This window comes from Hibiscus syriacus, unplaced genomic scaffold (assembly GCF_006381635.1).
Source record: "Hibiscus syriacus cultivar Baekdansim isolate YM2019G1 unplaced genomic scaffold, ASM638163v2 tig00003721_pilon, whole genome shotgun sequence".
Lineage (NCBI taxonomy): Eukaryota > Viridiplantae > Streptophyta > Magnoliopsida > Malvales > Malvaceae > Hibiscus > Hibiscus syriacus.
In genome coordinates, this window is record NW_024061981.1 from 125,647 (window position 1) to 150,867 (window position 25,221).

Here is a 25,221-nt window from a genome sequence, read left to right on the forward strand (position 1 = left end):
ACCAGACAGAGACACGACACGGATTGGGTCATAGTAGATCATTTGACAAAATTAGCCCATTTTCTCTCAGTTTGGATGGATTATACCTTAGAGAGGTTAACTGTTGTACATCCGTTAGATAGTGAGGTTGCACGGGGTACTGACTTCCATCATATCTGACAGAGATTCTCGATTCACTTCCAAATTTTGGAGAGCCCTCCATAAATCCTTAGACACCAAATTAAACTTTAGTATCGCTTTCCACCCTCAGACAGACAACCAGTCAGAATGTAACACCTCATACCCAGTCACGAAGAATAACCCAAATACATGAGTGTATATTAAATTCTAAACTTATCGAACATAAAAAAACCTTAATCATGTGTACTATATAGAAACATTTAAATTAAAACATTTATCATACAACACATAGCATCATATAACAAACAATAAATTTAATGTCATACAACATTTTATAATTCCCAAGAACATGCAAAAAAGAATTACCAAACTTCCATATAGACAATCATAGGACTAGATACATGCTTGGACACCTTCTTACCACATCATAGGACTAGGTACATGCTTGGACGCCTTCAAATTGACAACTAATCCCCTGAAAAGGTGTTATACATCGAGGGTGAACTGAAAAGCCCGGTGAATAACTAACATTTCAAGTGATTCACACTTCAAAGCTAAAGGAAAACCCTACATTCATTCGCTCCTCACCTGTTTTTACCTTAACATTCATGCCATCAAATCATACCTTTACTACTACATAATTTATCATAAATACACACAAAATATAGAATATAAACATGTCATTCACCATCATATGTCTTGCAGTAACCACAAACTTATGCCCAATTACCTCTTTGGCAAGTCACACATAATGCACACATTATTTCAATTGAATATCGATGTCCTTTTGTTTGAAACACAACTTACTCATTTGATAAATGGACTTCATACAACTCCCTTTTATTTGTTGACTCACTTAGGTCCAAAACCATGACTTTAAGAGTAAACTCAACGAACCAACCTTACCCCGTATATCCCTTCTATCACACCCATATATAAATCATAAATTACTCTTTCCTAGAAATATATTTCATATCCAAAGGTCTTATTAAGAAAAAAATAGCCATTTAATCCAAGTACACAAGAGTGGTTATCAAGTTTTGCATAGCGTATATACATATACATTTCCAAAATACACTTTGAAACACTTATTAGAAATGGTTGTCATGATCAACATCATATGGACAACAAGTTACTCACTCATCCACGTACACATTCACATCTATATACACTTTCAAATATGCTTTTAAAACCACTATGCATCAATTGAAACACATATACAATTCACATGACATAACCACATATTATATCAGGTTTCATAACAATAATCTGCATCAATAAAGATTCACTTACACCGAAATAGCTTCCAAACACTTAGCAGCCATTCATCAAAACACGATACACCAATTTTCATTAACTATCAATACATCAAACATGTTGGAAAGAAAAACAACACATAAAGAACTCAACTAAAATAGAGCATAATTTTTTGTTTCCAAAATAGAGAAAAAACTGAAATTATCGAAAACCTTACTAAAATGTCTCTCCAAGCTTTCGATCCAGACGATGTCACTTCCCCCCAATAAGAGTTGATTGATAACTCTCTAAAAGAGTTATTATTTAAGATCTATTTACCTATGTTGAGCTTGAAATTTAGTATCGTTAGGATCATATTAGGATAATTTTTATTTTTTTATCATTTGTATCATGAGAGTAAGTTGTCTTGATTTTAATGTTTCATACAAAAATATGGTACACTGATGATGGGTATTTCTTGAAGCTGCAAGAGATGAAGTGTTGCAATGTTGTGTGCTAGATTGCTGAATAAAACATGTAGTAATTGACGACTCACTAGGCTATTTGAAGAACCTTATGGAATGAACATTTTAATGGGGTAGTTTTCAATTGATCTAAAACGACCTGAAATAGGTAGAAGAAACATTGGTTGAGGGCCAATTCCCTTAACCTATAAATATGAGAGTACCTTATACCATTGGATCATCAACTCAATTACCTTCAACCTTTTTCCTCCACCATATTTGATCCAATATAAAAGCCTAATCCCTCGTTGAGGATTACATCAGCAACAGTTGAAAAGACATGTAGTAGCAGTGACTAATCGGGATTCAATCTTGTCTTCGTGTTGTTTTCTTGAGAGAGTGATACACTTTGTTAAGTTGAATAAGTACTTTATTGTTTTTATTTGGTTTCGAACAAAAAGTGTTTAGTTAAATGTTTAACTCATGTTTTTTCTTTAATTATATATTTATGAGTTAAATTGTTATTGTATGTTTTTAGAGATGATGTATTCTTATGTCTTTTAATCTTGATTATTTTTAGAGCTGAGAATTTTTTAGATTACATGCTACTTTAGTTCCAACATTGGTGTTTATGAAAGTAAACTAAATCATATAGAGATGTATGATGTCGATTGTTATGCTTTGTTCAGTGGTTAATCTATGGTTTTGATGAGAATTAACTCCATTGAATTAAGTGTTTAATTCTTGATAGAGAATTAATGCGTTAATCACTATATAACTCATAATTGTATTGCCACAACATAACCTTTCTGTTAGTATCCAAGTAATCATAGCATTCTTAGGTCCATAAATTTAATTTCTTTACTATTTGTTATAGCATTCCCCTACTTCCATTATTTTGATTTCTCTACTTTGCTAGTTGTTTATTATTTTACCATTTCAACCACATAATTTTTTCTAAACATTTTCCACACAACTCTTATGAAATAATTTGCTATCTATAGGTTCGACACTTATAGCTTTTTGCGCTACCACTCTATTACTTGAACAATAGTGTATGCTTGCACTTTGCTGTAGCATTATCCTAGCATCACTAATCAAGAAAAACTAATATCTACAAATAAACTCAATTAAAAACCTTAAAAATAACCTTAATTAACTCTTTATAATAATATCATCATAAACACCTTAATCAACACAAGAAAACCTTGATAAGTGATAAAGAAAAATAACACATTAAATACCTCCAAAAATCAAGTTTAATTCCCAAAATCCTCTTTTAAATCAATTGATTAATCAAATCATCAACAAAAAGAACCAAGGAAAAAATAATTACCTTGCTGGAAAAAGAAGATGAAGAGAATAAGAAAATCAATAATGGCAACACCAAGAAATCAATAAGGAAGCGACAAGAAAAAAAGAAAATGATGCAATATTGATTGAAGAGAAACGATGAAGATGAAAGGAGTAAAAATACAAAACAAATGAATAAAAATGGTGTTAGAAATCAAGCAAACATGAATGTTGGAAATGGTAACAATGCTCTACCTCCATTACAACATGGAAATGACAATGAAATATTGGCTGGAGATGGAATCAATCAGCAACAATATTATAACATGGATGAATACAATTGGCCTATTCAAGAGCATGTGGTGCCAACACTGGATGATTTACATCCTAATATTGTGCAACCAATAATTTATGTTGTCAATTTTGATCTGAAACCAATAATGTCTTAAATGCTACAATTCATGCATTCAATGAAGATCCTCAAGCACATCTTCGAGCATTTATGGAAGTGTATGATTCATTTTTTAACAAGGACTCCCCGAAGAAGCACTAAAACTGAAATTATTCCCTTATTCGATGTGAGATAAAGCTAAAGCTTAGTTAATTTGCTGCTACCTGGTGCTATAGCATCCTGAAATGAGTTAGCATAAATTTTTTTGTTATGATTCAATCCATCGAATATGAATGCAAAGTTGATAAATGATTTAATGTATTTTAAGAAATTAGAAGATGTTAACTTATATGAGGCATGAGAGAGATTCAAAGATTTGCTGAGTAAATGTCCAATGCATGGATTTCCACATTGGATGCACGTGGAATTTTTCTATAATGGGTTTAACATGAAAACTCGTATGGTGGTGGATGCTTCTGCCAATGGAGCATTATTGGATAAGACATAAAATGAAACTTATGATATTCTAGACCGAATATCGAACAATATTATCAATACCCCAATACGAAGAACATGTTTGGCAGACACAATACTATAGTAGTGGATACATATGCTTTCAGTTCCATGGATTCTCATATCATTGTATTAATGGATATGGTAAAACATCTACAAATGCTAGGGGAATCTATGAGGTAAAAACCACATCTATTATTTCTTGTGTTTATTGTGGTGATAATCACACCTATGAAGAATGCCCCCAAAACCCAAAATTTGTGTACTATGAGAGGAAATATAATAGGAATAAAAATTCATATGGTAATACTTATAATACCAATTACCGCAATCATCCCAATTTATTATGGACAAGACAAAATGTTACCAATCCTCCGTAGTAGAATTATAATCAACAGCTGTTGATGTCATAGCCTCTGATACAGTAAGAGGCCACACAACCACAACAATGTTAGAACTATTAATAACAGTCTTCAACTCAACATACCAATCTTACATCACTTGAAGCCTTAATGAAGGAGTACATGATAAGTCAGTCAACATCATTAAGAGATTTAGAGAATCAAGTTAGCCAATTGGTGAATGCTTTGAACAATAGACCACAAAGAGCGATGCCCAACGATACCAAGAACCTAAAACAGCAAGTAAAAGCCTAATCCAATGAAGATTCCAATGCAATTACAACTCGAAGTGTTCTCCAAATTGAGAGGTCTGTTGAGGAACCTAAGACAACAAATGACGAAGGAATTGCAAGATATGATAAAGGCAAAGAACGGAAATGGAACTTGAAACATTTATTATTGATGTTACAGCAAGAGAAACTGGTTAGTGCAATAATTCCGGATCATTGCTAGCAGAAATTCCAACCAAACTACTAGATACAGTGCTACCTCTAATGCCTAGGAAAATAAATCAAATACCTCTGCCACCTTTTCTGCAAATATTCAAGAAAACTAAAGAGGATCAACAATATCGAGTGTTTATTGAGGTGCTCAAGAAATTGACCATCAACATCTTGTTGATTGATGCTTTGGAGAAAAACCCAAATTTCATCAAGTTTATTAAGGAAGTTCATTTTAAGAAGAGAAAACTTGGAGAATTTGAAACTTTTGCACTTACCGAGTGATGTAGTGCTATGGATACAAGTCGATTGCCACTAAAACTCAAAGATTTAGGGAGTTTTACAATTCCTTGCATTATTGGTGAACAATTTGTATAAAAAACATTACGTGAATTAGGTGCTAGCGTTAACCTAATGCCATTGTCAATTTTAAAATATTTGTAAGTAGCGAAGCAAGACCAACCACTATATCCACAGTGCATCCTAGTGGCATCGTGGAAAATATGCTAGTTTGAGTGGATAAGTTCATTTTCCCATAGACTTCATCATTTTGGATTATGAAGCTGATAAACATGTTCCCATCATACTTGGTCACCCATTTCTTTCCATCAGTCGAGCTTTAATTGATGTGGAAAAATGGGAGCTTACTATGCATTTGAATGATGAACACATTAATTTTAATGTCTTGAATAATGTTTCATATGTTGATAATAATGATCAATGTTATTCGATTGATATTATTGAATGTTTACACAGAAGCATTAGAATGAATACCTCAACATGCATGATGCTACCATCAATATAGCGATAATTAAAGAGATAGTTGAGGATGAGGAAGTTGATGGAAATTATATGCATCACTTTGAGTCATCAAAACTCCCTGATCAGCCTATTCCTACTCTAAAAATCTCAATTGAAGAGCCACCCACATTGGAATTAAAGCATATGCCCGAACATTTGAAGTATACATACCTTGGGGATAATGATACTTTGCATATCATTATTATAGCAAAGCTTGAAGCATCACATGAAGCCAAGCTTATTGATATACTGAAGAAGCACAAGCGAGCAATTGCTTACAACATTATTGATATTAAAGGCATTAGTCCAACATTTTATATGCGCAAAATCTTGATAAAGAATTCCATCAGTAGTTCATTCGAGGAACAACAAAGGTTAAATCTGATCATGAAAGAAGTTATTCGAAAGGATATTATAAAACGGTTGGATGCTAGAGTCATATACCCAATTTCGGACAATAATTGGGTCAGCCCTTTGCAATGTATAAAAAAAGCGGTATTACTATGGTTTTAAATGATAAAAATGAATTGGTGCCAACAATAACCAATAATTACTAGAGAATCTATATGGATTATAGAAAGCTCAATAAAGCTACAAGGAAAGATCACTTCCCATGGCCATTTATAGATTAAATGTTGGACCGTCTTCCTAGCAAAGCTTTCTATTGTTTCTTAGATGGGTATAGTGGTTATAACATAATAACTATAGCACCTGAAGACCAAGAGAAAACTAATTTCACCTACCCTTATGGTACCTGTTATTTTCGATGAATATTGTTTGGCTTGGGCAATGCTCCAATAACATTCTAGCAGTGTATAATGGCAATATTCTCTAACATGATTGAAAACTAATTAGAGGTGTTCATCATGATTTTTCTACTTTTGGAAATGAATTTTATCAACTCTTTACTCATTTGGCTGTTGTGTTAAGGTGGTGTGAAGAAAGTAATTTGGTTTAAAATTGGGCTAAATGCCACTTTATGGTGACTAGAGCATAGTGCTCAGGCATCGTATATCTAGCTATAATATTGAAGTCAAAAAGGCTAAATTAGAATTTATTGAGAAGATGCCACCTCCCATCAATGTGAAATCAGTTAAAAGTTTCTTAGCACATGTTTGTTTTTTTATGAAAGATTCATTATGGATTTTCCCATATTGCTAGATCATTATGCTCACTACTGGAGCAAAATAGGAAATTCATGGTTAAACTCCTTTGAAATAATCAAGATGAAATTAGTTATTGTCCTATACTCGTAGCATCATATTGGAATTTTCCATTTAAACTTATGTGCGATGCTAGTGACCAAGCTATGGAGTAGTTTTGGGGCAAATGAGAGAATAAATCTTTTATGTTATCCATTATGCCAGTTGAACACTTAATGTTGCATAAATTAACTAAACAAAAACAAAAAGGGAATTTTTAGTTGTGGTGTTTTCCTTTGATAACTTTTGATCTTACTTAATTGGAACTAAAGTCGTTTTCTACAATGATCATTTGGTTTTAAAGCATTTGTTCACCAAGAAGGATATTAAGTTAAGGTTAACGAGATGGATGTTGTTACTTCAAGAATTCGACATGGAAGTTAGAGACAATAATAGTTCTGAGAACCAAGTAGTTGATCATTTGTCACAATTGGAAGCTGGTAATGAAGATGGAGAAATACTAGCAGTTTCGGACAACTTTCCCAATGAGAGGTTACTTGCTATTGAAGTTTTACCTTGGTAGGTGGATTTTGTTAACTATTTGGTGAGTGGATTATTACCACCTAATCTTAATTACCAAGGAAGAAAAAAATTTATGTGTGATGTATGTGTGTACCATTGCAAAGAGTCATGCCTTTTCAAGCAATGTAATGATCAAATTTTGAGAATATGTGTCCCTGAATATGAGCAGCAAAGCATTTTTCATCATTGCCACAATCCACCCTATGAAGATCATTTTAGAGGGATGTAGATTACAGCAAAGGTCCTGCAATGTGGTTACTATTAGCCAACATTGCTCAAAGACGTTAATGATTTTTTATGTAATACGATTGTTACCAATGAACTGGCAGTATTTCTCGCTGCAATGAAATGACAATGTTGCCTATTTTTGTAGATCAAATTGTTTAATGTCCGGGGGTTAGATTTCATGGGACCATATCCTTCATCATATGGAAAAAGTTTCATTATAGTTGTTGTTGACTACATCTCAAAATGGGTGGAAGTTGTAGCATTGCCTAGTAGAATATAAAACAAGTTGAAGTTGGAGCATTGCTCCTAGGATAGTGTATACCATATCCAAATCAAAATTTTTGTTCTAGTTGTTGTCGTATACCACTCGTTTTAGAATACCCCAAGAATTTATCAGTGATGAAGGGTCTCAGTTCATTGGAAAACAAGTGGCTAGAGCATTGAAATGGTTTGGGTAAAACATCAGATTGCTACAACATATCATCCGTAGACCAACAACCAAGTTGAAGTTTCTAACCTTGAGATAAAACAAATTATCGAAAAGGTTGTTAATCCTTCTTGGAAAGAGTGGTCTCTACATCTTGAAGAGGAATTATGGGCTCATAGGATAGCGTATAAAACCCCATTAGGAATGTATCCTTATCACATGGTATCCGATAAAGGTTGCCATTTATCCGTGGAGTTGGAGCATAAGGCCATGTGGGCTTTGAAGCAACTAAACTTTGATTTGGATGTTACTGGCAAAAAATGGATGCTAGACATCAATGAATTAGAAGAGCTTAAGAAAAATGCTTAACATATTTGCCAAGGCACTTTAATGCTAAAAACATGTCTTATTATTCAACTCTCGTCTAAAGTTATTTCATGGAATGTTAAAAACTTGATGGTTTGGCCCATTTGAAGTCATTGAAGTTTTTCCTCATGGTGATGTGCTAATAAAGAACTTGATGTATAGAATTATATTTAAATTTAGTGGGCAATGTTTAAAGCCTTACTGCCAACTACAAAGCCTACACATTTCTTCTATCACACTAACTGAACCTTTCAAATTTTAATTTCTTATGGTATTTAATAAGTCATTTTTTATCTTAATTTAGTTTTGGTTTCATGCATTCATTTTAATTTTAATTATTTTCTACACAAGTCTTTGCTACAATTATGCATGCAATTTCCCTATTTTTCTTCTAAGAATACTTTTCAGTAATCGGTTTGACCTTGGGAATCAAATTATGCATTCATTATTGAAAGCATCAAACAGCTAGAGGAGGGTAATTTTTAGACGATAAAATGTAAATGAGATGCTTTACACTTTCTATCTCACTACATCATCACCCATCCATATCTTCCAACCACCACCATTCATTCAAAATTTTCATCATTAACCATTTCACCCTTTTGAACTTTCAAATAATTTTTATCCTTTTTGTATTTCACATGATACATTTAACATCCCTAAGTGCTCATTTACTTTCATCATTCTCAACTTCATTCATTTCTCTAAAAATCCCAAAGTTTGCATTTTTATTTTCTTCATCTTTCTATTATTTTTTTTCTTTCCTCAGACAAATACCTTTGATTATGGAACCAAAGAAGAAGATTGTTGTTAAGAGTTCTCGTCAGCTACCAACACCTCCACCGAAAGACCCTTCAGTTCGACCCGTACCCGACACGAATACAAATCCGAGGTGTCACATTAACTTTTCAAAACAATTAATTTTACAAAATAACTGAAATTCAAGTTCATATTTAAAATAAAACTGAATAATTTACATTTATTAAAATAATACGATATTACAAAACCTATCAGATAATTTTTTATTCAAATATCTAATTACATGTCAATTACATTTATAATAACCCAATACAAACAATTCACATTCTTTTTTGATTTGATCTTCGGAAAGGAGATATTGACCTAACTTGCTTAACCTTTCTCCTCTAGCTTCTCAGAACCTACGTGTGAAACATTCACACGCTAAGTCGATGACTTAGTGAGGCATATAAAACGTATAACGTAAACTTTAACTACTAACAATGCATGAACATTTCATACCATCATATCATGTAAAATCATATAATATTTCATATAATAATTACACACATCCACATATCTCATCATTATCATTTTCAATCTTCTTATATTTATTAATATTATTCTCATTAATCCCTCTTAGCATCCAATATTGTACTTAACACTTATACACATCATATCATACATTTCGCACAGTAAAACACATAACAACATATACTCTTTATTTATGTTATATCTTTTAATTGACCATGGTACACTTGTGAAAACTAAAGATATGTGAGTACATTGAGGTTGTGCACATATGATGTCACCACAGCTCGTATAAATTCCCGAATGACCACATATATGTCCCAAAGGACCACATATATGTCCCAAAGGACCACATATATATCCCGAAGGACCACTCCTTAAGGATCACATATATATTCCAAATGACCAAATATGTGTCCCGAAGAACCGCATATATGTTCCAAAGGATTACATATATATCCCGAAAGACCACATAGAACCCTCGACTCTTGGCATGCCAACTATACCCCTAGCTCTCATATCACATAACATGGGCATATAGTCACATAGATCACTTTCACATAGCTTATCTCATACTTTCATGTAATCACATATCTATTGTCGCATAGCTTATATCTTGTGATCATGTAATCACATAACTTATTATCACATAGCTCATAGTCACATGGCTTATCTCATAGACATGTATTTGTATACTTTATAATCACATAGCTTATACCATTTCACACATAGTCACATAGGTCAATATTATTTAGCATATTTCACTTTTCATATGTTCACATAGTTCATTATCACTTGGTTTATCATATTCACATAACATGTATTCACACAGATCCTATAACATATACAATAATATATAACATATATACTCATATCAAACACATGCTTATATTCATGAATTCATGCATTCTAATATAGGAAATAGAATTGTCACAAGTCTTATTTCCATTCAACATCATATACCAACTAATATGCATTCTCCTGGCCTTACTAGCCAATTCGAACACTTATGACTCTTGTATAATCTTATAGCTTCGAATTGCTTTGGACTTGTCTTCGATCGATATCGACATGAATATATACAATCTAATGAATATCGAAATTCGAATTACTCGAAAAGATTCTTACCAATGCAAACTAAATAAAGCACTAATTTCTAATTTCCAACTTAAGTAGTATTGATACTACAGTTACAGTATCAATACCTCCACGCTTGTAGTATCGATACCACGTCAACGGTATAGATACCTATTCAGGATTTTGTAATTTTATCGCAAGAATGATACCGATACTTCCATATTGGTATCGATACCCATGATACCGATACTATCCCTTCAGTATTGATACCCCATGAAGATTTATCCCACTTTTTCCTTATGGTATCGATATTGTTCTTGAAGTATCGATACCCTACGCATAATTATCACCTATTTTTCCTTGTAGTGTCGGTACTTACTCAACCAGTACCGATACTACTAACCTAGAATATTCTTCTTTAACCCGAAAATTACCAACACTTACCCAAACCTTCCTTATTTAACTCTTTTCATGCCTTTAAACTAAACTATACATACTTAAACAATCTTTTAGCACTATAACACATCATCATCTTCAATATCTCACTATAACTCTTGAAATTAAGAATTTTACTAAACTTTCAAGGTGTTCTAAATTCATTTATAATACTTTAGACTTTTTACTCCTTCTTATGACAAGTTAAATTTATCAACAAAACATCAAAAACTATATCATATCAATAATACACTTCTACACCCTTATTACAATTTCCGTTCTAATTCTCTTCTCTTGTTGTTTTAATCTTATATAAGCTTTCCTTAAGCTTATATAACATCCAAAGAACAAGAACCAACTTAAACATTCAAGAAATAAATAGTTATCCCCAACTCACCTTTTGAAACTGGAGCTCTCAGCAACGAGGAAGAAGATAACAATGTTCCGGACTTCTCTTTTTCCTTTCTCCCATTATCCACGTGTTTATATCACTTAAAATGAGAAAATAAAAAATCTTCCCTTAACAAAGACCATAATACCCTTATTACTTTCAAATTTTACTGTTAAATCTAACATCAAGATTCTCTAATTAAGTCCCTAAACTTATCAATTTTTCTAAAATTGGTCATCAAATTTCAAAAACTTCCATTTTAGTCATTAACCCAGTTTTTGGGATGTTATAATGATATTCATGGAGGCCGGGCAAAAACGATGTTATACCGATAAATTCTCCAATCGTGACTTTTGCTATGAATAAGGCTTCATATATCCTCAGTGGATAACCTACGACCGTTTGATTATATTACTGACACTATGGTTACACTCCGATGGGAAACATTCCATGAGCATCCAGGTGAAATTGTTCAAGAACTTGTTTAAGAATTATATAGCAGTCTTACATATGAGAAGAAACCTTTAGTCTTCATTCGTGAGAAAATGGTTCATTAGTGGGTGAAGTCCATTAACATGCTCCTTAGCGTCAAGGATGCTGAATGTGAACACACAACAAAAGTCAACAATCTTACCCCTGATGAGGTAGCGCAATTCGCATTGATGTTTTCTTACCTGATAAGACATGGGATAAATCACCAACTGGAATATAGACCATGAAGAGGTTGAATCTTAACAGGTCATTATGGGTATGGTTCACTTTTCTTTGCACTTATTTAATGTCTACGATGCATTACTCATCGATTACTAAGGATAGAAATTTATTGATGCACTGTATTTTGGTTTATCGACATATTGATGTCGAAAAATCATATATGCTAAACTCTGTGCTTATGCTCAGAAAACTTTAGGGTATTTATTTTTCTCGTCATTAATTACTTCACTGTGCAAGCAAGTACAAGTTCCTACCATGTCTTCTGATCAGATATTTGCAAAGTGAATTGTTATCACGCCATTTTCTATCAAATATACATTATTGAATGAAGGGCTAGAACCCGACCAGTGCGAAGAGAGGACATTTGGAGATGATGTTGATGCTGACCAAACTGTAATGTTGCAATCAAGCTGTCGAAACGATTTTTTTCAGTGTGATGGGCGAAATTTTGGAAACCACATCATCTTTAATTATCTTTTTTATGGTTGATTTTTAATTAAAAACAATGTGATTTTAGAAAACCTCTCGTTTCGAAGGTTTGGAAATTCCTTGACGATAAAAATATATTGTTCGAGGAGTCGCCACCAATCTTTGATTAGGGTGTAATTGGGCACCCAAAAATATTGTCATTTTAAATAAAAATTGATTTTAATTAAAACGACAAATTTACGGTCTACGTTACCAAAATTCGGGTTCGGGAGTCGGTTACGCATGGGGAATGATTAACACCACCACAGCGCCCTAAATCGGTACCTAGTCGATTAATTAATGTCTTTGCAACGAATTTCACAAGTTCGAGTTTAATTTGATTTACGATCCCTTAAAACAACAATGCAAATTTTGTAATATTCAAAATCAACAAAATAAATTAAATTAGGATTACCAAGCCAATAGAAAGATAAAGAATATTCGATTATTTAAAAATATCGAGACCATATCTTTAGTTCAGTTCTAACGACCTTTTCTCAAAAAATGTAAATAGCCAAATACTTCAATTTCTTTCATTCCCAAATTTTACAGTGATAGATCCAAATTTAATTAAGCATTACTGACGGGAACAATTTTAATTGAAAATTGCCTAAACAACTCTCTAATATGTTAGGAGAAGTCATTCCGACATTTTTAAATTAAAATAATATTACCCTTAATCCGATTATATAATAATGTCGAGTCATGTACATGAGGATATCATACATCTCGTGTAAAAATAATGTCATGTTATTTAGAGGTAATTCATTCATATGTTCGTATACTTTTCAAGAATAATTACATACATAGGCATGATAAATAACCATACGTACAAACCAACAAAATATAATCAAAATCAATAAAGTAATAACTTTCACATGCTAACTTTCTATTGATATATATAGGTATATGTTATCATGGGAAACAATAAATAAAAGGAATCTACACAATAAAGCTATCACCATAAATAAAATAGGTTTAATGTATTTATAATGGAAAACACACCAATATGACATATCATACACATCATACTAAAATACAAATACAAGTATAGTATTTTTGATATTGATTTCTTTAGCCTACGGCACTCAAACATTGTCATATTCAAAATCGAGCCACCAAGCACTTAACCACCGAAAACAAGGTAAGTGTCAATATGCAAGTATAATATATAAATTTATATTTATCAATGACGTGTCATATAGTAATACATACACACATGAAATAAATATAGGACACAGTAACTGACAAAGGATCAAAAGCAAGTATGTCACTCGAATTAAAGGAACCTAAAACTAAGCACACAGATTTCAAAAGGATAACTGTAGTAAAAATCACGAATCTAGACGAACAAAATCAAACATTCATGGAAGGGCTTAAATAAATATATTCATTCTATTTTCACTAAACTTAAAAAAATGTCATTACTAAATCCCAAAATAACCAACAACTTAAAATATATTTGTTTTTGCTTACAGAACTCAAATATCCGCTTGGATCTCCCTGCCCTGGCTGCCGCAACTAATAACGGAACCAAATACTGTTCGGACGTATGACACCCCTCGATTTTTCTTTTCAGTCGTTTTTCCTTTTGTTCCCTTCCAAAACTGAGAGCCCCCTCCAGAATCCAAAGGAACCCCCCCTTTGTTGATGAAATCCTCTGATCAAATCCTCACCCATTATCATTGCCTCTTCATTTTATCATTGAATGCCCTTTTGTCCTTTTCCTTTTTTTCTTCATTAGTTGATCATTAGGTAGGAATAATGAGGGTAGGTAATGGATTAGGTATTTTGCTTGAACTTTCGGTGGATTTTGTCTGATGAATTGGTGTTATTTGTATGTGTTGTTTGACGTAAGCCATGATGACATTCGGTGGCTCAGGCGTGCTGGCCTCATGTAGGAGCTGGAAATGGCACGAGCATGGGTCTGCAACAAATAAAAATAAGCAATATTAATAATATAATAATTATTATTATTATATCCCGGACAAAACAGGTGTCTACAGCTGCCCCTCTTTGCATATTCTTGTGTTAACAAGAATAGGTCAAAGACGAAAAAGACAACTAGTTTTTGTCCAGTTCCAACTCCATTCTTTAAACTTCTGCTGGGGATACCAGACTTGAGAAATCTTCTGAAAACGGGTTCGCTCCCTATTCTTTTCAGGGAGTATAGAACTCGAACAATCTACTGCAAACGGGTTCGCTCCTTATTCCTTTCAGGGAGTATAGAACTCGAACAATCTTCTGCAAACGGGTTCGCTCCCTATTCTTTTCAGGGAATATAGAACACGAACAATCTTTTGCAAACGGGTTTGCTCCCTATTCTTTTCAGGGAGTATAGAACTCGAACAATCTTTCGAAAACGGGTTCGCTCCCTATTCCTTTCAGGGAGTATAAAACTCGAACAATCTTCAACGAATGGGTTCGCTCACTATTCTTTTCAAGGAGTATAGAACTCGAACAATCAACAATCGTATGTGCTCCCTATTTCTTCAGAGAGTATAAGGCTCGAACAATCTTCAACAATCGTGTATACTTCCTATTTCTTCAGAGAATATAAGACTCGAACAATCTTCAACAATCGTGTCTGCTCCCTATTTCTTCAGAGACTATAAGACTCGAATAATCTTCAACAATCGTGTCTGCTCCCTATTCCTTCAGAGAGTATAAGACTCAAACAATCTTCAACAATTGTGTCTGCTCCCTATTTCTTCAGAGAGTATAAGACTCGAACAATCTTCAACAATTGTGTCTGTTCCCTATTTCTTCAGAGAGTATAAGACTCGAATAATCTTCAACAATCGTGTCCGCTCCCTATTCCATCAGAGAGTATAAGAATCGAACAATCTGCAATAATCGTGTCTGCTCCCTATTCTTTTAGAGAGTATAATACTCAAACAATCTTCAACAATCATGTATGCTCCCTATTTCTTCAGACAGTATAAGACTCGAACAATCTTCAACAATCGTGTATGCTCCCTATTTCTTCAGAGAGTATAAGACTCGAACAATCTTCAACAATCATGTCTGCTCCCTATTTATTAAGAGAGTATAAGACTCGGACGATCTTCTACAAATGGGTTCGCTCCCTCTTTCTTTCAGGAAGTATAGAACTTGAATAATCTTCTATAAACGGGTTCGCTCCCTCTTTCTTTTAGGAAGTATAGAACTATAATAATCTTCTTCATACGGGTTCGCTCCCTCATTCGTCAGGGAGTATAGAACTCGAAAATCTTCAAATGGGCTCAATCCCTCTTTCTTTCAGGAAGTATAGAACTCGAATAATCTTTTGAAAACGGGTTCGCTCCCTCTTTCTTTAGAGAGTATGGAACTCGAACAATCTTCATTTTTCTCACTACTTCTTTGCGAAGGCTTCTAGCGGATTTGCTTCACTACTCTTTTGTGAAGGTTTAAGTTTGATTTACTTCGAAGGTCAAACCTGAAAGTCAAACATTATCAATCATTAATGTATGCATGAAAATTTGAAAAACATTATACTCAAAAATTTAGAATTTAAAAGAATCTTTCCGAATCCTTCTCTCTTCTGAGAGCTTGTCTCGTCGTAATTATATGCCATTTGAACCTCTCCCTTCCTGGAAATTTGAATTGGTTACTGACTCCTCGCGCGAGTTTTCTTTTGATCAATTGATCAGTTTCTTTGTACTCGAGAACGTTTTTGATTTCTTGATGATCTGATGGTTTGCTCCAACACTCTTCCGAGAATGCTTAAAATGGATTTGCTTCACTACTCTTCAGTGAAGGCTTAAGATGGATTTGCTTTACTACTATTCGGTGAAGGCTTAGGATAGATCGCTTCACTACTCTTCGGTGATGGCTTAAGATAGATTTGATTTACTATTCTTTGGTGAAGGCTTAAGATTGACTTTGCCCTAATCTCCTATGTACAAGATCGATTCACTTCTTAATATACAAAAATCTTTGTTTTTCTTTTATATATGATGGTTATCACTTCAGAGTAATGTTTTTTCTGTGGATTAGACCTCTCTGTTCTTCAGGGTATGCCTCTCTAAGTACGATTCCTTATATTTGAGGTTTAAAATCTTCCTTTCAATCATCGGGATTTTAACATCTTGTATCTTCTCTTCTCACTGGAAGCTCTGTCAAAATCTTGTGTTTATGCATGAAACACAAATGCAACTCAATGTATCAGTGTAATGCATTTTCTTTTATGCAAATGATGTTTTCATGAATGCATGTTGATTCCTTCTTTGTTTGACTTCAAAGTGGCGAACTCAGTCTTCTTCTACTTGATCATTCTTTCCAGAGTTTGCTTTAGATATCTACACAACAACTCATAATTTTCAACTTTAATTTTTGAAGAGCCCTCTGATCTTCTTCTATCGCCTTTGTCTTCATTTCAGAGAAAGTGTTTTCTCTCTCAATTTCTTGCTATGGTCAGAAGCATGACTGTGTTGCCCCATTTTTAGAGACTATGTACATGATTGTGCCAAACTCCACAATGATCAATAGGATAATATCATCTATTTTGATTTGAACCTTAAAACACAACACAAGGAGGATCTACCCCAGTTTTTCATGTCACCACATCTAATCAGATATCAAACAAGGCTTATTTACCATAGCATGTTGGGAAATTTAACAACTGCCCATCATTCAACCTTAGCTGGTTCCACTGGTTTCTTGTTATTTAAAATTCCATCACCCCTTTCCTTGGAAAGAAATCTTCATTAATTCTCCTTTTTAATCTTGGGGTTGTAGAGAACAACCTTCACCTTGGGTAATGGAAGCAACCTATGATCGCAAAACTGATTTATCACCATACTCACTGGTTCGTAAAACATTTAACAACACATTCATCTTTTCACGTGGCTTCTACCCATATCTTTCACCCAGGGAAGCTCTTTGCGTAGCACTCAGAATTTTTGCATGGTATTACAAGGATATCAAACTCAGTGAAAATTAAAGTGGGATACCGGCTCGCCCACATTAATGCATATGAAATCACAAGAGTAATGCAACTGATGATGGACAAAATGATCATATACAATAAACTCCACTGTCACTGTTTCACCATTTTCACTCTTCATACATTTCTATCCTATTGAAACTACTTGTTCAATTCAATTATATTTCCACAGGTCGTCATAGGCTTCCAAAGATGCCCCACATTAATACCTCTATCTGCAGGACTTCACTAGTGCCCCAACAACTCAGATTGTAAGGCTCATTGTCAATGCCTTCTTGATCTGAATCTTGTCATCTCAACACGATGTGGGTTCAATCGTGCCCCAACATTGTCTTATACTGGTACGGGCCTTCAAAATGCCCCATCACCTCAAATTATAAGGCTTATTCTTCATGCCTCCTCGGTTTGAATCTTGTCATCTCAACCTGATGTGGGTTCAGTCATGCCCCAACATATCATAACTTGAATGTTCTCATTCTAGTGTCACTACACATTAGTGTTGTCAAATAGTTTGAGGGCTTTTCTTCATGCTACTTAAGAAGTGATCAACCCTTCTAACACAATGTCTTGCATTTTCATTCGGGCTGAGATATGTGCCCCTTTCAAATATGGTGAGCATCGCTTTCTTGATGGGTTACCAATGACAGCCCAAGAAAGTGTTATTCATCTATTCTGATTTCTTAGACCATCTGCTTTACGATCACGAAATGCTTCATGTTCTGGCATCGCTTATTCTTCCTAACGGGTTACTGACAACGTCACAAGAAAATATTATAATTTCTTCATTCATCCATTCTGATCTCTTGGCTCTTCTGCTTCAAGGTCGCGGAATGCTTCATGTTCTGGCACCGCTTGTTCTCTTTCTTCCAATAGAGGCATAATGAGCCTCACCAGCTGCAAGGACTTTTCACGTTTGAAACTTGTCCTGTTTGAAAATGTTTTTATCCTTTCTCTTAGTTTTAGGGAATCTGAAAAATTTATGAATAAATTTCAAAAATGCTGTCATTTTCTTCAGACTCACAATCAAAACAAATTGTAAAACAAGAGTTCAATGAATATCAAATAAATCAAATTCTCTTTTAATCCTTCAAAAATTATATACATTTGAAAAGAGTAAAGATTAATGCTGACAAAAGGCTTAGGCTAACTTGGGAAGGAAATGTGTTTCAGGTTAGCTTTTTATATCCTTGATTATGGCGTTTTATTGAACTGATGAGGCAACCATTTTGTTTCTCTTCTGGAAATGTTAACTGGTTCTCATCCTTCGTGAGCGCCTTTGGACTGTGCGATGCTTTATCAGGAGATGTATAATATCACCCTTCTGTACAGTAGTTGACAATCTTTGTGTTCGAGCTGCCTTTTCAGGTTTTCAACTCGAATTCTCCTTTGGTTTCAAGACGTCATCTAAAATTTTACGTCTTGAACCCTTCTTTTATATTTTTTTCCTATCATGCATTAAAGATTTTATTTTTAAAAACTATTTACAAATACAATTAATCCTGTGGGGCGAAATGAAATCTGAAGATAGTCTCTCCACTTAGAAATCCATGTATGATTAGAAGGGTCTTTTCAGGCACGTAATGTAGGCCAGGGCTCATGGTTATGAAAAAAATGGATAAATAGGCTCAAACAAGTATTTAAGGGTGATCGAACCAATGATCAATTCATTTTGCTATCTTTAACCTTGCTCTGCCTGATTTGAATCTGATCGTGTATCTTCTATTCTTTTTTTTTCCTTCAATGTTTCATGATAGACTTGAGATGTTTGAACTGCTCATCTTGAAGTTTTGGGTGAGTTTTATTTCCTTCTCTTCTTTTTTTTTCATTTTTTCATTTCCAATTTTTTTCTTTTTTCATATTTTCTTTTCTTTTTCTCTTTCTACATTTCTCTTCTTTCTCTTCATGATGTCAACTCAATTTGATCTTATAGCGCTTTGTATCTGGTATACCTCATGGTGTCATGACTTGCTTCTGTAGCGAAATCCGGACTGATAATCTTCACTCGTGTGAGCAAATGTTATTCACCTTTGCCCCCCAGTGTGGAGGGTGATCCTTGGTTTGGGTTGAATCTGAAGAAAAATACTATAGGCTCAAAAGGGGACAACAAGGGGTATATATACATATATTTGAAGGGATAAATGAAACAAATTCATTCATCGTCTCATACATGAAAGTATTTGTAAAAGAAGTATCCCCAGGGGGACGTATATTCAGGATTAACCTTATTTACGTGAAAATAATATAATTAATGCATGATAGAATTATTTCAATGATTTTATTTATTTATTCTTCTTTGTGGTTCTAGCGTGCCCTTGATATGTTACGCTCCATCTTGTCCTTCTTGCAGGAAAGGTCCTCGTCATGCCCCAAGGATTTATTGACGCTGGGGAAGTGATGTCAATGTTCAGTCTCGGTGTTATTTCGGGTAAGAAACCCAACAACGGTTCTTTCAACATTAGATGGGACATGGAAGGTCTAATCTTGCCTCTTGTCAAAAGCATATAATTAATGAAGTAGCAAAACAACCCTTAACTAATTTGATATTCAAAGAATTACAAGATTAAAACTTGATTCATTGCTCATTACCTTTGGAAAATGACGTAAGTTCATTTAAAAATCCTTTCAAAAAGTTGAGAAAAATGACAAAAACATGTTCAAACAAGATGTTGCAAATGAAACAAATTTTATTGATGAACAAAATGATTTTTACATAATTAGGATGCCCCATTATTCTTCTGATACAGCGGTGTTTGATTCGATCGGGTGCTACGCATTTAGCTCTGGTGCTCCACTCGAGCTCGTCATCCATTGTTTCACCAGTCCCTGAGTCAATATCCCCTTTTCCACAAGCATCTCTATCTACTTTAACATCGGCCTAAAATTTCCCATAAAATGCCCCAATGCTCCCAAGTGAAAATCACAAACACTATCTTGATCATAGATGTGAGCAGAAGGGTCTGGTTGCACTTTCACTGGCCTTGGTGTGAGATATTGACCTCTAACCAAATGGGGATATAAATCTAATATAGAAGTTTAGGACACTTTCAAAGTATTTTTTGATCTCGGGACTTTCTTTGGACGACTCGAGTAACCTATTACCCCTTTTCTTTTGCGGTTGTAGGAGCTTTGATCCTGACATTTAGTTACAACATCAACTTTCGTGTTTTGATCGGTTGGGCTCTTGAGAACATCTTTCAAGTTTCTTTTGATGATTTTAGTTTCAAGTAATTCCCCATCTATCACAAGGTCTTCGAAGTCCTTTATTGAATTTTCCAGCATCGACTCAAAGAAAGGGGTCGGAAGAGAAATGTGAAACATGTATTATATTTCTTATTTTAGCATAGGAGGCTGAACCTGTGCTGCCACCCCTCTCCATCTTAGGGCATAATCCTTGAAGCTTTCAGTATTTTTCATCTTTATTCTTTGAAGGTCTTGACGTCTTGGGCTAAGCTTTCAATATAACGATATTGCCCTAGAAAAGCATAAGCTAGGTTAACCCATGTCTTGATATGCTCTCTGTTCAAATGATTATAACATACTATAGCTGGACCAGCAAGACTATTATGGAAGAAATAAATCAACAAATTATCATCATTTAGGTACCCTTCCATCTTTCTACAAAACATCCTCAGATGAATTAGGGGGCAACTGGTGCCATCATATTTCTCAAAATTAGGCACCCTAAATTCATGTGGGATGACCAAGTCAGGGACCAAACTGAGTTCTTTGGCTTCTAACTCCTTGTGAGTGGCATTAACAACCTTCATATTTTCCACGGCTTCATTCAACCACTTGAATTTGATCTCAAACTGCCCATAATTGACGAGGCTCTTCTCTTGGTTTGAGTTAGATGCTCCGGGGCAAAGTATCATTCTTGATGCATTACTCTGATGAGACTGGTTTCCTTTATCAGCGATTTCTCCTCTACCAATAGCACGTGGTTCCAGCACATGGATCATTTGATTCAATGCGCATTGCAGAGAACCCGATGCTTGATTCCTAGTACCTTGTTGTCGACCAACTGTTCTTGCAATTGATCTTGTGATTTCTCGTTGGATTGCTCCATTGCTTTTATTTGCTTGTTCATGACGATGAGGAGTAGTATGAATGAATGATCTTATTATTACTGTCACATAACCTCCCATAAGTTATTTACATGTTTTCATAATTAATGCATGTAAAATACTTAAACAAATACATGCAATGCAAATGAAAATGCAAATGCAAATGCACGAGGTGTTAATCCTGAAAGAGACCACTTATAGAACAATCATTCACTTAGACAACAAGAATCCAGTAATTACACCATGTAGTCAAAATACAAATATGATTCTTCATCTCTTCATTTCCTTGATTCGTACTTTTCATGGGAACTATTATTGCACCCCTAAAATCGTCGATGTATTCCATCACCTTTGATGATGTCGGATGTCCTTAAATTGAATCATGAAATCTTCATTCTTACCTCCAATGCGAAGTGGTCTTCATGTTTTTATGAATGGTCTTCTCGTCTTTATGAATGGTCTTCTCATCTTTATGAATGGTCTTCTCATTTTTATGAATGGTCTTCTCGTCCTTGGTATGATTGTATATATCCCTTGAGTCAACATCTTGGCCTTTGCAGCTCTAAAGGATTTCTTCAATCAGCTTCAAATTTCTTCATTCCTCGGCTGCTCTTCTTCATGGATCGTTTGAACGTCTCTGGATCTCCTGGTTTCGACTACATGGTGGAGAATTTCTTGACTCAATATGGTCATCCTTCTTGTTAGTCAATCACTTGCGAATTAACACCCCTCGATGACATGAGGATGCAAATGCCATAAAATCACAATAAAATAAACATAGAACAAAAACGGGTTAGTGTACATAAGATAAACAACAAGATAGTGGGTACCGTAAACATCAAATAAAACCTACCCCCACATGTTGCTACCCATTCATGCTTTAGTAGATCCTACCCAACATGATATCTACCCACATGCTTTTTCATTCACAAAAAATCTTAACCGCATGGTATCTAATTCGCATGCTTTGTGCGGAAAATAAACCTAACCACATGATCTCTAGTTCGCATGCCTCTTGTAAAAAATAAATAAATTCGAGGAAAAAGGTTAGAATGAGTTTCCCCTTCACGTCTGCGGACAGGGATTTAGCATAAGACGGGAAAAGTATTGGTATCACTAACAGAGTCCTCGAATTGTCCTTTTTTGGTGCCCCCTTGGGCTTGCCAGACCCTCACCCATTATAGGCTTAAACGAGTCAAGTTCAATTCGAGAGGATACACTTCCCTATGTCCATGCAAGGAAACTCAATGTTTCGCTCATAAACATCAGGCATGTACCCTAGAGGTTACTTGATAAAACCCATGCGGAGAAAAATAATTTTTCTCACGTAAGCGTAGCTTTTTCCCCTACATAACGGGACAGAGCACAATTAGAAGGCTCTAAGTATCGAAGGGTTATAGCAACAATGGGGAAACTCAAAATCCTTCGCCTCGATCCAAGAAAAACAACAAACTGAAGGTCAGAAACTGAAACATGCAAATCACACGTTAGTATAACTATTTATTCGTTAACCAAATCCCCAACTAAAATGCAGACAAGAAATTTAAATCAAACAAGGGATCAAAAACCAAATTAAAGCGAACTTACAACTTTCGTTTGCAAAGACAATTAATTAATCGACTATCAACCTGACTCTCTAAAAAAGTCCCCAACGGAGTCGCCAAGCTGTCGAAACGATTTTTTCAGTGCGAGGGGCAAGATTTTGGAAACCACGTCATCTTTAATTATCTTCTTTATGGTTAATTTTTAATTAAAAATAATGTGATTTTAGAAAATCTCTCGTTTCGAAGGTTTGGAAATTCCTTTACGATAAAAATATATGGTTCGAGGAGTCGCCACCAATCTTTGATTAGGGTGTGATTGGGCACCCAAAAATATTGTCATTTTAAATAAAAATTGATTTTAATTAAAACGAGAAATTTACGGTCTACGTTGCCAAAACTCAGGTTCGGGAGTCGGTTACGCGTGGGAAAGGATTAACACCCCCACAGCGCCCTAAATCGGTACCTAGTCGATTAATTAATGTCTTTGCAACGAATTTCACAAGTTCGAGTTTAATTTTATTTACGATCCCTTAAAACAGCAATGCAAATTTTGTAATATTCAAAAGCAACAAAATAAATTAAATTAGGATTACCATGCCACTAGAAAGATAAAGAATATTCGATTATTTAAAAATATCGAGACCAGATCTTTAGTTCAGTTCTAACGACCTTTTCTCGAAAATTTTAAATAGCCGAATACTTCATTTTCTTTCATTCCCAAATTTTACAGTGATAGATCCAAATTTAATTAAGCGTTGCTGACGGGATACAATTTTAATTGAAAATTGCCTAAACAACTCTCTAGTAAGTTAGGAGAAGTCATTTCGACATTTTTAAATTAAAAGAATATTACTCTTAATCCGATTATATAATAATGTCGAGTCATGTACATGAGGATATCATACATCTCGTGTAAAAATAATGCCATGTTATTTAGTGGTAATTCATTCATATGTTCGTATACTTTTCAAGAATAATTACATACATAGGCATGATAAATAACCATACGTACAAACCAACAAAATATAATCAAAATCAATAAAGTAATAACTTTCACATGCTAACTTTCTATTGATATATATAGGTATATGTTATCATGGGAAACAATAAATAAAAGGAATCTACACAATAAAGCTATCACCATAAATAAAATAGGTTTAATGTATTTATAATGGAAAACACACCAATATGACATATCATACACATTATACTAAAATACCAATGCAAGTATAATATTTTTTATATTGATTTCTTTAGCCTACGGCACTCAAACCTTGTCATATTCAAAATCGAGCCACCAAGCACTTAACCACCGAAAACAAGGTAAGTGTCAATATGCAAGTATAATATATAATTTATATTTATCAATGACGTGTCATATAGTGATACATACACACATGAAATAAATATAGGACATAGTAACTGACAAAGGATCAAAAGCAAGTATGTCACTCGAATTAAAGGAACCTAAAACTAAACACACAGATTTCAAAAGGATAACTGTAGTAAAAATCACGAATCTAGACGAACAAAATCAAACATTCATGGAAGGGCTTAAATAAATAGATTCATTATATTTTCACTAAACTTAAAAAAATGTCATTACTAAATCCCAAAATAACCAACAACTTCAAATATATTTGTTTTTGCTTACAGAACTCAAATATCCGCTTCGATATCCCTGCCCTGGCTGCCGCAACTAATAACGGAACCAAATACTGTTCGGACGTATGCCACCCCTCGATTTTTCTTTTCAGTTGTTTTTCCTTCTGTTCCCTTCCAAAACTGAGAGCCCCTCCAGAATCCAAAAGAACCCCCCCCTTTGTTGATGAAATCCTCTCCTCACCCATTATCATTGTCTCTTCATTTTATCATTGAATGCCCTTTTGTCCCTTTCCTTTTTTTCT